Raw genomic sequence first — 15,420 nt, 5'->3', positions numbered from 1 at the left:
ACATTAGGACATGGAGTAGAACAGGTACGCTTTACCTTATTTTATCTGTACATTTCCCAGTTTGTATTAGGGTGTATCTTGATATGAAATGCTGTATGATTTGAAAGATGGGCTGCCCACTAGGTGTATATTTTTTATATTGTAGATCTGAAGATGGTCATTACTGACCGAAATCGGTCATCGTCGAAGGACTTTATATTTTGATCAAAGACTTGAATAAGAAAATAAAAAATAAAAATAAAAAAACATTTGACAGTACCTGGATCACTGTTTATATTCTCGACTATGTCACAGCTAGTGAAAGAGCAGTGTCTTACCAGTTGGGGGACTGAAATATATATATCTACAGAATGGGTAGATCACATAACTAATGAGGAGGTACTGAATAGGATTGGGGAGAAGAGGAGTTTGTGGCACAACTTGACCAAAAGAAGGGATCGGTTGGTAGGACATGTTCTGAGGCATCAAGGGATCACCAATTTAGTATTGGAGGGCAGCGTGGAAGGTAAAAATCGTAGGGGGAGACCAAGAGATGAATACACTAAGCAGATTCAGAAGTATGTAGGTTGCAGTAGGTACTGGGAGATGAAGAAGCTTGCACAGGATAGAGTACCATGGAGAGCTGCATCAAACCAGTCTCATGACTGAAGACCACAACAACAACAACAACAGAATGGGTCGAGTGTTTGACCCTGTGCAGGACTGTTTAGGTATTTTAAACCCTAACAAGCAGTATTTACAATGTGCTTCTCTATACTCTCCACCAATCACAACCTTGCAGTGGCAGCTAACAAATATCTTACAGAACAGTTGCTGTGTAGCTTTTTTAACAACGTTCTACTGTATGTCTCTTGAGATAAGTGATACATGCAGTTGACTGCTGTCTTTGATGCTTTTGTGGAAAATAGAACCATCTGCGTCTAAACTGACTTACATCTGCATTGAAGGATGATAGAAAGTGGACAGAGTGATCGGTTGAGATGGACCTTGGACGAGGTACGATTTAATGGCAGACTGATGATGCATTCTACAAAGAAGGAGATGTTGATGCAGGTCTTTTATCGCGCATTTAACTTTTTTTTTCATTATTCTCCAGGGTGTATCAGTTGTGTGGTATAACCTGCATTTGACTCGTATACAATTGCACATTCTGTGTGTGACTTAGAGCGCCATCTACCTGCGATGGTTAACAGCAAACCTCTACAAATCACAGTCAGCAGAAGACTTCCAGCGAATGTGCGACGAAACATGTCCATCGATTTAAAGCCTATTTGGCACCCTCCTCTACACAAACCAAGATGTATTCGATGTACTCCATTCCTCTGCTGCAGTTTCATAGCTGCTGTGATCCTAAGTTAGAGGAAAGTATTTGTGAGGTACTCCAATCTCTGTGTTGTGTGTAAAAAAGAGACTGTGTTCTGTTCCCAGCCTGGCATGTAATTTCACTTGTCAAACGCCACTGCTATGCGTTTGTCTGTTTCCTTGTGAGAGGCATTCTCCGTTGCTGGCGATCGTTTTATATCGTTTTATAGGAACTATGATTGGATATGAACAGTGGCCACTGTGCACCTCTGGAAAGCTATATTGTGCATGTATCACAAAGACTCTCTGTATTTTTTTTATCTGGAAGGAAGTAGTATTATCATCTTAAAGTTTGCCACCGCAGGGTGGATGTAAGTCAGATGATGCACATATACATGTCCTGCATTAGAGTATTAAGAGCATTGCACTCCTCATGACAAATATTTCGGGAACCACATGGCTTTAACATTATTATGTGTTTAAGTGCAGAACCATGTAGTCTTAGGAGTGTCTGTGTTTATGTTCTACGATCATTCCTTTCTTGCCAGTACTTTCTTGGTACAGACCCCAGACACTAGAACAATACTTTGGAATTGATAGTGCAGTTGATTTATATAAAATGCTTTAAACTCCGTCAGTATGGAATACTGTTATGCATAAAAACCACACTTTTCTTCTTAACCATCTATTATTTCATCGCAACACTCTCATAGGGAGAGATGGGCAGTCGTAATCATAAATCAAGCGCTATGATCAAAGTGCTAGAAATTTGTAGATAATCTAATTGCATTGGTATAGGACGCTGTCGCGTATAGCTTGGTGTATATGTTCGAGATTAACCATCAATGGACGTTCTGCACACTCATCTATCTACATTCACAATTTAGTATATAGTGCACTCAAAATAGTGAAGGGGTGATGTCACGATGATACAGAAATTTGGAAGCATGCTGTCGTGTTATTTGTCGGCATTGCGATTACGGAGAAACTGGGAAAATTGCTAAAATTAAAAGCATTATCAACTATGGTGCTTATTACAATACATTGCCCCATATCGATGGAGTCTTTTTCGTCCCATCTGTCCACTCGCACGCTGTTGATTACCACATAGTGATTGACTGAATCCCTTGTTTGAGATGGCCAGAGTCTTGGCGTGAGCAATGGTGGTAATCATAGGAATACGATAAAAGAGATTAGGTCACGCACAGGAGGGATGTTTACAGTCAGTAATTCGATATCACTGAACTGTAGGTGTTATGCTTCTGAATTTCTTCGTGCTGTCCATGTATACTCTGCATGGTTATGAATTTCCTCCTGTATGATAGTGCGTTATTTTTCTCGTTGTGCTGTTGGAAAGTGATGAGATTTTGTGTAAGTCCCATAGTGCTTAGAGCCATTTGAAGCATTTTTTGAGATTTTGAAAGGTTTAGCAGGGGTCTGTGACTTGGATGGGTGGGGGTGGGGGGAGGGCATCTGGGACTCATCGAAATCAAGTGGATTCAAAGGCTACACATTGAAGACTGGAAGATTCGTGAGAATACGACAGGTAAGCAATACTGTGACGACTGGAAGAGTTGAGATTTGAGCTCTATACCGTTTCTTCTAAGTATTGTGGGCAAACATACTACACTCTCTCACATACATCTCCCAAAGTGACTGCAATGAAAAAATTAGGGTCTAATACGATGGTTTCTAGAGAGAGACAACCAGCAGCAGAAGTCCGCTCTTTTGCTTTCTCTGTGAATAAGAGACAACATTATTCTGTGATTTTTTGTGCCTATAAATGGATGGACTGACATCTTAATAGGAATACTAAATTTAGTTTTGTATGCTTACTTCGAAGGCCTTCATGCGGTGTGTGGCGGAGGTTATCCTGTAACACTATTAGTCACTACCTTTCCTATTCCACTCGCTAATACAGCGAGGGAAAAGGACTACCTGTAAGTCTCCCTATGACAGCTAATTTCCCGTATCTTATCTTTGTGGTCCTTATACGAAATGTACTTTGGCGGCAGCAGAATCCTTCTGCGGTCAGTTTCAAATGCCAATTCTCAATAGTGTTCCTCGAAAGGAACATCATCGTCCCTTCAGGAATTCGAATTCGAGTTCTCAAATAATCTGCCCATTTATTTGGCGGGAGGCAATAGGATCGCTTCTGTAGGGCTGTATTCTGAGGGAAACCTTGGTCTGCAGACTCATACACGTTTGGGATGTGCCGATCAATATACTGGTATTTTATTATCGCTTGCTGTATCAGCCTTTCCGGTATTTTCGAAAACACACCTCAGAACTTTTCGGTTTGCAGGAGGGATGAGGAGAAGCATATTGTTCAACGCACCAGTATTTACCCCAGCGAAATTCAAGCACCCAGTCCTTCTGGGAAGGATAGGGCAACTTTTGCGAGTCTGGAATCATTAATAGCTGTCCGGCACGGCGAGTGGTACAGCCCTGACACGCGGACGAAGCTGGTGACAGCTGTTCACATGCAATCTGGGAGTGGAGAAGAGGGTGAAACATCCTACTATCTCCATAGACCGACAGGTATTAGCAGGATTAGTTCGGGACAGCACAAAAGAATTCTAAGTGACTTACTTCCACCATCACGACTAGACAACCGAGACACAGAACGCAAACAGTGCTGTATGTCTTCAGCTATTTGACGGTGCTTACCACCCGTTTTGGTATCAGAGGAAGTGTTTACCTGGCCTGTAGGATGCCTCCGGAGACGTCATGGAAACGTTGTAACAGTTTCATGTCCAGTTTAAAACGACTGCAGGGAAAAAATACGTACCATGCAGAGGAATCTCAAGATCAAATTATTTAATTAGCCTATCAATGACATGCCGTTGGGAGAGTGTATACGAGGTTGAGAGTACCACGCATATGTTTCGAGAGTTGCAGCCTTAATCAGGCGTTCCCTCGTTGCAAAAAAATGGGTCAATTGGCTCTGAGCACTATGGGACCTAACATCTGAGGTCATTAGTCCCCTAGAACGTAGAACTACTTAAACCTAACTAACCTAAGGACATCATACACATCCATGCCCGAGGCAGGATTCGAACCTGCGACGGTAGCGGTCGCGCGGTTCCAGACTGTAGCGCCTAGAACCGCTCGGCCACCCCGGCCGGCCCTTCGCTGCAGTGAGGTCTTTTAACGGAGCCCAGGGCGAGATGATAATCGTAATAAAATCAGCCATGTTATCGAATTCATAAAGTGATATTTACAACTTCTCCGTGTTGTTACCTTGAGAGTCTTCGTATGTATTGAAGTATTTGGTTACTGTAAGATAGAGTTCGAAAGAGTGGAGGCATTCTATGACAGATGTAGAGCATGCTCTTAGTACTACATCATGGGCCAGAAATGAGTTTATGTTCTACGCAGGATGTGGCAGATAAAAAAGGTATTTTTCTTCCTGGTGACAGAATGTTTAGAGGAGATATAGCCTAAGCCACAGTGTTACACAGGATTTCACAATAAGCAACGATGCTTTGAGGGACATGAAAACGCGTGAATAGTACGATTTCTTCTGTCTTCGATAATAACTTGTGGAAACTCGGGGAATCTACATTTCAGGTGAGAAATTCTACGTGTATTGACAAAACAATATCCCTCTTTAGAATTATTTTTAAACTGAGGAATGCATGTTAGAGATAGAACTATTGTATACAACCCAGCCGCTGGTGAGTGTGCGACAGCCGGCGCAGGATTGCTCAGGCAGCGACAGGAAGTTGCATCTTATCTGGGCCTCTAGCGACCGGCGGATTCTCGGCTGGCCAGATCTTCAGGTACACAGTAGACCCTGCAGATGGCGCTGCACTTGTCTGGAGGTAACTGAAGGTGAATGGTCAGTTTTCTTTTTCATCTTGAGACATCATTTTCAGGTAACATAATGAGCACTACATTCATAAAAAATATCGTATATATTTCCCATGTTTCTGTTGTCTAGGATGCGACTTGCGACTCGTAAATAGGTATAAGTGTGTTTCATTCTCAAATGATGGTGCTACAGGAGTCTTTTATATGGGTCTGGCCAACTTAACTCCCTTCGTTCCTCTATCTTTGTTTCCCTCGACCTTCAGAATGCCTATGACCATGTCGGGCATCTCGAGCTCCCCTTTAAACTCCAGACCTACTCCCTTCCTATCAATTTCGTCTGTCTCGTTGCTTCCTTCTCCTCCCATCCGTCCTATGTCACTGTCCACAATACTAACTCCAGTATGCTTTATCCCATCGCGAGCGTGCCCCAATGCTCTGTTCTTTCCCCTCTCACCTATCTCTTGTATACTGCAGATATGCCCAATCCTCCCCCAGCTGTTTATCTCCTCCAATCTGCTGATGATACCGCCTTCCTGGCCCTCTAATGTACCCTTCAACGGTCCCAACAAACCCTTCAAACCCACCTTGACCAGTTCACTGCTTCGTGCAATCAGTAGCTCATTTGTATCAACCATTCCAAGACCCAGGCAATCATCATAGGTTATATCACCCCCCTCTTTCAGCTGTGTAAGCATTTATTTTAACCCCCATTGTCTCCTCCCTTATTACGTTCTCATGGTACCCTTTTATCGCTTTTTTAAAAGTTTCGTTTCATCTTTTTTATCACTATTTGTTTCTCGGCTGGAGAGTGCAGACTGTGCCACTGACAGCTCTCCCCTGCCCATATGGGGCCAGGGAATGAAATTATGATAAAAAAATGTGCTGTGAGTCAGTGGATTGCTGATCTAATATTATTATTACACAGTCTTATGTTCCTCCCAGAAACAGCTTTTCACTTTTCGATAGGCAGGAGGCTACTCCACTGTACTTCAGTGATAGCTTGCTGTCTTATCATGATTTCCCAAATAGAGCTTTTGGCTATTCTGACTGGAGCACATCTCCAGTGCTTGACTAATAGCAAAAGTATCCACTCCACATCTAGCAATTGTTGACAAAACTGGATTGAGCTACTGTCTAGTGATCGATCAATAGCAACTCAAATTATTTAAATAAAGAATATACTGTACTGCATACAAAATACTTATGTGTGTCCTATCCAGCAGCCTAGCACAGACTGATACCTTCTCCCACCAATTTTCAGATGGGGAAGGGAGGGAAAGGGAGGGGAAGGGAGTGGAGGGGATGGCAGGGGAAGGAAGAGGAGGAGAGGGGAATGGAAGGAGTGGGGGTGGGCCAATAGTGGCCTCTGGTGGTGATGTTGTGAATTAGGTCAGTTGATCTATGGACCTCAAGATGAACACACAAAATTTGATATTCCCACCAACAGATTTGAATTTCTTGTCATTTTTTCCCAGGCCGCCATCTTAGATTATGTTATGGGACTGGAGGCGCTGGGAGTTCCCTGAGGTGGCCCACAGGTTGGCTAGGGAAAACCCATGATGTCATAAGGGAGTGGGGGTAATTATTTTATCAATCAATTCTTTTTCATAACTAATATGATATAAAATTGATATCAAAATTGTCCCAGAGCTTTCCATATCCCACTACTAATGGCGTATGAAGTTCTGCCACTCTCTCTCAAAATCCCTAGTGTCGGTTACATTAAGAGACAGGCAGCTTGGACCCTAGCAAGAAGGTCTTCATGTTTTTCTACAGAGGTTTCATCCACAAACATCTTGACATAAGCCCAGAGGAGAAAATCAGAGGTATAAGATACTGTGATCACAATGGCCATGGGACATGGCCTCCCGTTCCAATCCAGTGAAGAGGGCATACATTGTTCAGGTGTTTGTGGATGTTAACGTGTAATGGGCTGGTGTACCGTCGTGTTGAAATCACATACTTTCTTGAACAACAAGGGGTTCAGTCTCCAAGGACAGTAGAAACCTTTCACAGGAACATCAGGCAACACAGCCAGTCAACAGGGAGGCATCACATAAGGTCCTGTTAGGTGAGCTTGGACGAGGTCTGCCCATACGTTGACAGAGAATCATTGCTGGTGGTCACTAATGTGGGTGGTATGGGCGTTGCGTCTGTTAAAAAATTCCATCACGTATGAATGACGCATTATCTGTGAACCACACAAACTACACGAAGTTTAGCACTACAACTCTGTGGAGCATAGTTCATTGACAGTGGTGATTGCGGCACTCGAAACCCTTTGCTCCAAGTGCTTGTACACATTCTTTATGATATGGGCGTAATTCCTGTTCCATCGTTACCCTCCGTGCTACACCGGTGTCCAAACTTAAAGAAACAAACGGAAATTTTGTAAATTTGGGTTTAGTTTTCCTAAAACGGGTGATAGTAAAGCAGAAACAAAGGAAAGAATACAGAGCGTAGACAACTGCAAGATTCATAATGACAGACAAAAGTGTTTTCGTTTTTTCCAACTTAACGGATTTGCAAACACATTCAGACAATGTGCTCAATATGGGGTGTGACCACCTCTGGCACCAATACAGGCCTGACAACGATGGCGCATGCTGTGAATGATTTCAATCTCATGTTGAGGCAATAACACCCATTCTTCCTGCAGAGCTGGTCGCAAGTCTTGGAGAGTGGTTGGTGGATGCTGACATGATTCAGCCCATCTCCTTAGTGTCTCCCAGAAATTCTCTATGGGATTCAAATCGGGAGAGCGAGCAGGCTACGCCATGTGTGCAATATCTTCCGTTTCCAAGAAAATGTCAACCACATTTGCTCTATGATGTCGTGCGCTATCGCCCATCAGTACGAAGTCTGGGTCCACAGCACCTGGCAACAACTGCACATGAGGTCCCAAGATCTCGTCACGATTCCTGACATCAATTAAACCTTGCCAGTTCGCCTGTACAATTTCATGAAGAGGTGTTCAAGTGGTCAACATACTCCATGCCCACATGAGTAGGGATCCTCCTTGATACCTGTCTCTTTCCTCAATGTTTAGGTCACGAAATCAAGTTTGATGCTCACTCTAGATGCGAATACGTCGGGAATCAATCTCCAGACCAAATCAGGACTTACCTGTGAAAAGAACATTGACCCATTATTCGACCGTCCAGGTAACATGTTGACGACTCCAATCTAGACGTTCCCTTCTGTCAAGAACCGTCAGAGGTAAATATGCAGCAGGTCTGCGACAATAAATGCCACGCTGCCGAAACCTTCTGTACACCGTTTGTCTCGATAAATAGGCCCAGTGGATGCCGCAAGTTCAGATGCCAGTTGCCATGCAGTGCTGAGACGGTACCGCTGTACCCTTACAACCAAATAACGGTCCTCTCTTTCGGATGGCACCCATGGTCGGCCCTGCCCTGGTCTTTGGGATAAAGTTTCGGTCTCTACAAACTGTCACCACATACGAGAAGCAACAGAACGATTCACATTAAGCCATCGGGGCGCACCATTTTGCTACTGTACTGCTTCCATTCTTCCTACGGCTCTCCACCGCAGAGAGTCTGGTAGGCGTCTTCTCTGTGCCGTACTGCATCGTCTGAGAGTGTGTGCACAGCACTTCTGGATGTGGGACTAGCTGACAAACACTACCCCGTTTGATAGGTGTCCTGACGGCATCGATGGCGTGGTTGTTCGTTCACCGTAATGCCACTTTCCGTGTAGAACGCGATCGTATGGACATCTGTTGATAACTTGTATGAATATATCGTGAATTAGACACAGGATGGGGAAACAGTGGTTTGTTGCTTTAATTTTGGAGATCATTTACTTCGAAGTGTGCGTTTCAGGGCAAGTTGAAGGGTTATTATTGCTGGGTAGTCGGCCACACGATCCAACACAAAGTCTGATGTTCGGATATGCCTTTGGTGTGAACCTCGGTTGGCTCTCTGTTCCGTAATGACTCCGTCTCTCGTAAGTTGGTACCCACGGAGATAAACTTCTTCCAGTTATGATGACGCTTGTTGGGAAAGCGTTCTCTGCAATTCGTGCTGCTTGACGGGTACTACATCCTGCCGCACCGTACATTAAGTACATGTCTCCAAACTCTCGATAAGAGTAACGTTCCATCTTTGATTCCGCGTCTGATACAGCAGACAACTCTCACCAGGGATAGTAGTGTGCGTGAGGCACAGGTTAATGCGCCAGTGCGATGCATGCGGTCAACACAGGACATACCTGTTAAGTGAGCTAAGTTGTGTACAATACTGTATGCCTGTTTGGTGGTCAGGGATGTACGCAGGTTATCACCCGCTGCCTCTTCCAGTGTACAACCGACATCCTGGATCTTTGCGAGAATGCGGCAGGACTTCATGTGCCGTTAATGCATGCACTGAGATTGACGATCGTCGCTTTGAACTGTTACTATGAGCTAAGTTGTAGTTATGTTGGGTACGCTGCCTATGTCTTTAACACAATAAATATGGGTTTCCTATCATTGGTTCCCTATCTCGATATAATCGGTGTGGACGGACAATCATGTGTTTCGGTTTGACACAAGAGGCTTGGGACATCCTGTATATGGAGAAATCTTTGTTTTGGCCATATATTCTGATATAATAAATAATTTATTTATAACATTTTTTGTATATGTTAAACAATACTGTAAATACAAGCTTTTAATAACTGTCTTCACTACCTACCCAACTGTGTGTCGTACGGTCGTAGGTTTGAATCCTGCCTCGGGCATGGATGTGTATGATGTCCTTAAGTTAGTTAGGTTTAAGTAGTTCTAAGTTCTAGGGGACTGATGATGTCCGATGTTAAGTCCCATAGTGCTCAGAGCCATATGAACCATTGTTTTAGCATTTGTCATCGATTATGTAAGCGATTTTACAAACAAATGTTAATAACTTTGTTAATATCATCTTCTTTTAGTGAGTTGGTCTCCTTATTCCGATTTCAAAGTTCTCATTAGATCTGTAGCATGTCTGGAAATGGCTTTTTGTTTTAATGAATATTCGAAGCTTTATGCTGAGCAGCCGCGCACCTACCTGGGCCAGCAGCAACTTGCCATCCACATGGCGCTCAACCAAAACCCACAGTTTTACAATACCTTGCATAGTGGAGACAGCGCGCGTAACGTTACTGTGTCCAATAAAACTCAAATGTACGAACTTGCAACATGCTGCAGGTCAAAAATAGGTCCGCAACTTGTCTTATAGTTGAAGTAAATGGTTATAGCTCCGTCATAAGTTGAGGTCTTTGTTTCTTGATGACTTGTTTCGGACACCTGTGTCCATTTTCAAGCCATCCTATAAAGGAAGTTACAGTTCACAATTTTATACAAACGAGGCACATATTTGTAATACAATTATGGTACACTAATATACATGTAAGATATACAAATTTGCCATGGTTATTTAGTTTTACGAGTTGCCTTACTAGTTACATACCATATTGCATGTCTGAAAAATACAATAAACAACCAGAATATAGTAAATCAACCTTAGACAACGCAATTGCAAACAGATTTACATAGTTTTACATACTGTGCTCTAATGTGTAAAAATTTCATTTCTTTTTTTACATACTGAATCCACAGAGTAAATAGCGCTACAGCACTTCCAATATTGAGACGTTAAGCAGTGCCCATTGACGAAAAACGGACGGAATGAGCAAAATGCATTTTTAAAAAGGTTTTTAAGGTACATTATAAAAATAATAAATCCTTTTTTTTACTAATTAAACTTCTTATTATACAACTCAACTTGATCTTCAGTGCGAACTGGTGCGAGAGCACACTCACACCCCCTTATTAAAACGTGATTAAGTTACGATAAAACCACCGATTGGCAAAGACGGGGTAAATGAGAAAAAATATCATTATTTAATAATCTTTAAGAAACGTAAAATAACAAATCCTTTTATATCGCAGATTAAACTTCTTATGTGGCTAAACTCCTCCATGGAAGTGGCGCGTTAGCAAGCACAGTATTGTATTGCATCGTTTGCTTACAATAAATATACTCCAGACCATCCCAAACTGCTGTGTACATGACGTAAATAATAGCACTTATTCACTCTGCGGTATCAAAAAAGTTATGACTACGCATTTGTCTCAAGTGGCAGGAAATACACCACAGTACGCTTGCGCTGCGTCAGACAATGACGCCACATATAGCTGACCCTAGTACCAAACTATGCTCAGTAGTCATACTGCTATAATTGCACTTATATAGAATATAGTACTAATGAAACGAAAGTTACCCATGGGCAATCGTGTCAACAGTTGATTCAATTCGTAAAAAACAAAGTGTAATATTTGATCAGTAGAGCACAGTATGTGAAATTTGGAAAATCTGTTTTAAATGACTTGTCTAAGGGTTCTATAGTGTGTGCTTGTTGTTTGCTTCTATCCTTTTATTTTTGAGTATAATGCCACACGTTATGTCTTTAGGATTTTATAATCAAATGTGAGTTTTGGTCACTGCATTACTATGTTTTTCTCCGCTAGAGGACTGAATATAAAATAATGAATTACAACGGAGACGATCTGCTCAGGGGGCAGTCTTCTTGTAAATTGGCCGGTTAATTTATTTTTGGAGCATGGGCGTTTTAGGTACTTGACATAAATTATGTCTAATGCATAACAGTATAAGTACTGTGCGAAGCTCTTGCATTTGTTGCGTCGTCTGCAGGTGACCTCTTCTCACGATAAAACGCGCAGCAGTTTGGTGTCATTTTACCCACTGGAGACCAATAGGCGGTCTTAATAAAAGAATTTTTGACATAGTAGGATTTTGAAATCGACATTAAGTTAATGAAACAAAAAGAATATGCTGTTTCTTCATTGAAAATTTTATCTTTGACGCACGCCGCTCTCAGCGGCCTATTTACGGTTGATATGCCATAATGCCACTTTGATCATCATTGCAGGGGCAGTTTTTGCACACAGGCTATCGTCTGTATTTGTCGCACTTATTATGCGGTATGTACCTAGTAAGACAACTTGTGAAACTAGATAAACAAAACTAATTTGTATAACTTAAATGTATATTAGTTTACTATAATGATATTGCAAATACGTGCCTCGTTTGTATAAAATTCTCATGTCACATGTAAATTTCGTTGTAGGATGGTTTGAAAATGGATACAAGTGTCCGAAACTAGTCACCATCAAGAAATAAAAAAAAAGGTATTTCTCAATGCAACTTATGGCGGATCTAGAGCCATTTATTTCAAAACACAATACGAAACTAAGAAAATGTTCTCTTGCTAATGCGGGCGAATGTTGTACTGTTTAACATATTTTTCAAAGAGAAAAATAATATGTGTGCGCAGTTTGGGTCTGTACCGTAGATTCTTCGTGGAAACGGTGGGATAAAATTATACCGCTATTTCACTTTAAGATGTAACTTAATTATCATTTTCTTTTGTACAATGGTTACTCAAAGTATAATAATGTTTTTTTCATCAGTTTTCTGACTGGTTTGTTGCAGCTGCCTTGGATTTCTCTCGTGAGCTAATCTCTTCTTCAAGTAGCTCTTGCAGCCTACGTCCTCAATTATTTGCTGGATGTATTCCAATCTCTGTCTTTCTCTACAGTTTTTCCCTCTACAGCTCCCTCTAGTACCATGGAACTCATTCTCTGATGTCTTAACAGATGTCCTATCATCCTGTCTCTTCTCCTTATGTTTTCCACATACTTCTTTCCTCTCTGATGCTGCACACAACCTCCTCATTCCTTACCTTATCCGTCCACCTACTTTTCAACATTCTCTCTAGCATCACATCTCAAAGCTTCGATTCTCTTCTGTTCCGGTTTTCCTACAGTCCATGTTTCACTATCATAAAATGCTGTGCTCCAGATGTACATTCTCCTAAACCAGGCAAAACTTTTAATATTTCAACTCTGAGTCTGAGGGTACGTAGTTGAGGGCCACCATTAATTTTTTTTTGAAAGCCCGCAACAATAATGTCAACACTCGTTTTATTGCCACTTCTCCCAATGATTTCATAAATTCTGTTGGAATGTTACGTATCCTTTCTGCCTTAATTTAACTAATGTTCACCAAAGCTTTATGATTCTAATACTGGATCCCCTATCTCTCCTAAATCGACTCCTGTTTCTTCTTCTATCCCATCAGACAAATCTTCCTCCTCATAGAGGCCTTCAATGTATTCTTTCCACCTATCCGTCCTCTCCTCTGCATTTAACAGCGGAATTCCCGTTGCACTCTTAATGTTACCACCCTTGATTTTAATGTCGCCGAAGGTTGTTTTGAGTTTCCTGTACGCTCAGTCAGTCCTCCCGATAATCATTTCTTTTTCTCTTTCTTCACATTTTTCATGGAACCATTTCGTCTTAGCTTCCCTGCACTTTCTATTTACTTCATTCCTCAGAAACTTGTATTTCTGTATTCCTGAATTTTCCTGAACAGTTTTGTATTCCTTCTTTCATTGATCAAGTGAAGTATTTCTTCTGTTACCCATGGTTTCTTCGCAGATACATTCTTTGTACCTTTGTTTTTCATCCCAGCTTCTGTGATTGCCGTTTTTAGAAATGTCCATTCTTCTTCAACTATACTACTTACTGAGCTATTCCTTATTGCTGTATCTATAGCCTTAGAGAACGTCAAGCGTGTCTCGTTGTCTCTTAGCACTTCTATATCCCACGTCTTTCCGTATTGATTCTTCCTGACTAATCTCTTGAACTTCAGCCTACTCTTCATCACTTTTGCATTATGAGCTGAGCCCATATACTCCTGATACAATTTCCTGTACTTCTTCACCTACAGCTGCATTCGAGTCCCCAATGACTATTACATTTTCATCTCCCTTTATGTACTGTATTACCTTTTGAATATCCTCATACACTTTCTCTATCTCTTCATCTTCAACTTCCGACGTCGACACGTATGCCTGAATAATCGTTGTCGGTGTTGGTTTTCTATTGATTCTGACAAGAACAGCTCTGTAGCTGGACTGTTCACTGTAACACACTCTCTGTCCTACCTTTCTATTCATGACGAATCTTACTCCCATTATACTATTTTCTGTTGCTGTTGATGTTACCCTATAATCATCTGACCAGAAACCCTTGTCTTCTTTCCAGTTCACTTCACTGACCCCCTACTATCTCTAGAGTGAGCATTTGCATTTTCCGTTTCAGATTTTATAGCGTCCCTGCTACATTTAAGCTTCTGACATTCCACGCCCCAACTCGTAGAACTTTATCTTTTCGTTGATTATTTAATCTTTTTCTCATGGTCACCTTCCCGTTGGCAGCCCCCTCCCGGAGATCCGAATGGGGGACTATTCCAGAATCTTTTACCAATGGAGAGATCATCATGACACTTATGAAATTAGAGGCCACGTTAGAGAACACGTTATGTGTCTTTAATACAGTGGTTTCCATTGCCTTCTGCAACCTCATACCGTTGATCATTGCTGATTCTTCCGCCTTTAGGTGCAGTTTCCCACCCCAAGGACAAGACAGTGCCCTGAATCTTTGTCCGCTCCTGCGCCCTCTTTCTAAAGCCCGTTGGCAGATTGAGGATGACTTCTTATGCCGAAAGTCTTCGGCATAATGGTTACAAAACAGATAAATCGCAAGTCTGTGTACAGTCGTCGGTGGCTGTATGCCCGACCGTCCAGCTCAGCACCTTCTAGAAGCTGTTGGACAGCTTTACTGGTTTGCGCCGTTGTTTCGGTTCCTTTCCGACGCTGCCGTAGCTCTCACATTCATTCGGCGCTGGACTTTTGAGGCTTTTTGAATTCCTTTCGAAACACGTTTTTCTATGACTTGCGTTTTCTGTAGTTCAGGGCGTGTTTACGAATCATACGAGGCGCCATCTTTCATTATTTCCTGACTTTCAGTTTAATACCGATTTGCACCAATATTTAGCAGTGCTCCGTAAGCTCTTCATAATAACACTCCAATCAATGTCCTAGCGAAATGTTTTTCCACGCTACACCAGTTTATAACTTTGCACAAAGCTAATTTGTAACGACCAATCACATGTGCCTGCAATGTTACAATGACGTCACAGGCAAACCAAATAGTGCGCGAGAATCACGTACAGACATGATCGCTCCGTTACGGAGTCAACCATTGTTTACGCATTACGAGTGACAAATTTAATAGCAACTCAAATCTGACGATTTGTGTCGTAAAAGAAACTTCAATCGAAGGGGAGACAAAAGTTTTCATGTCAAAACCAAGGAAGTGAAAGCAAAGTCTGATACATACAGAAAAGTATCAGTGAAGAGTTCCTTTCTTCTTAGGGATGGTGATTATCGGTT

This window comes from Schistocerca nitens, chromosome 1, assembly GCF_023898315.1.
Source record: "Schistocerca nitens isolate TAMUIC-IGC-003100 chromosome 1, iqSchNite1.1, whole genome shotgun sequence".
Classification (NCBI taxonomy): Eukaryota; Metazoa; Arthropoda; class Insecta; order Orthoptera; family Acrididae; genus Schistocerca; species Schistocerca nitens.
The sequence above is the reverse complement of the archived record's forward strand: the minus strand, read 5'-3'. Positions refer to the sequence as shown.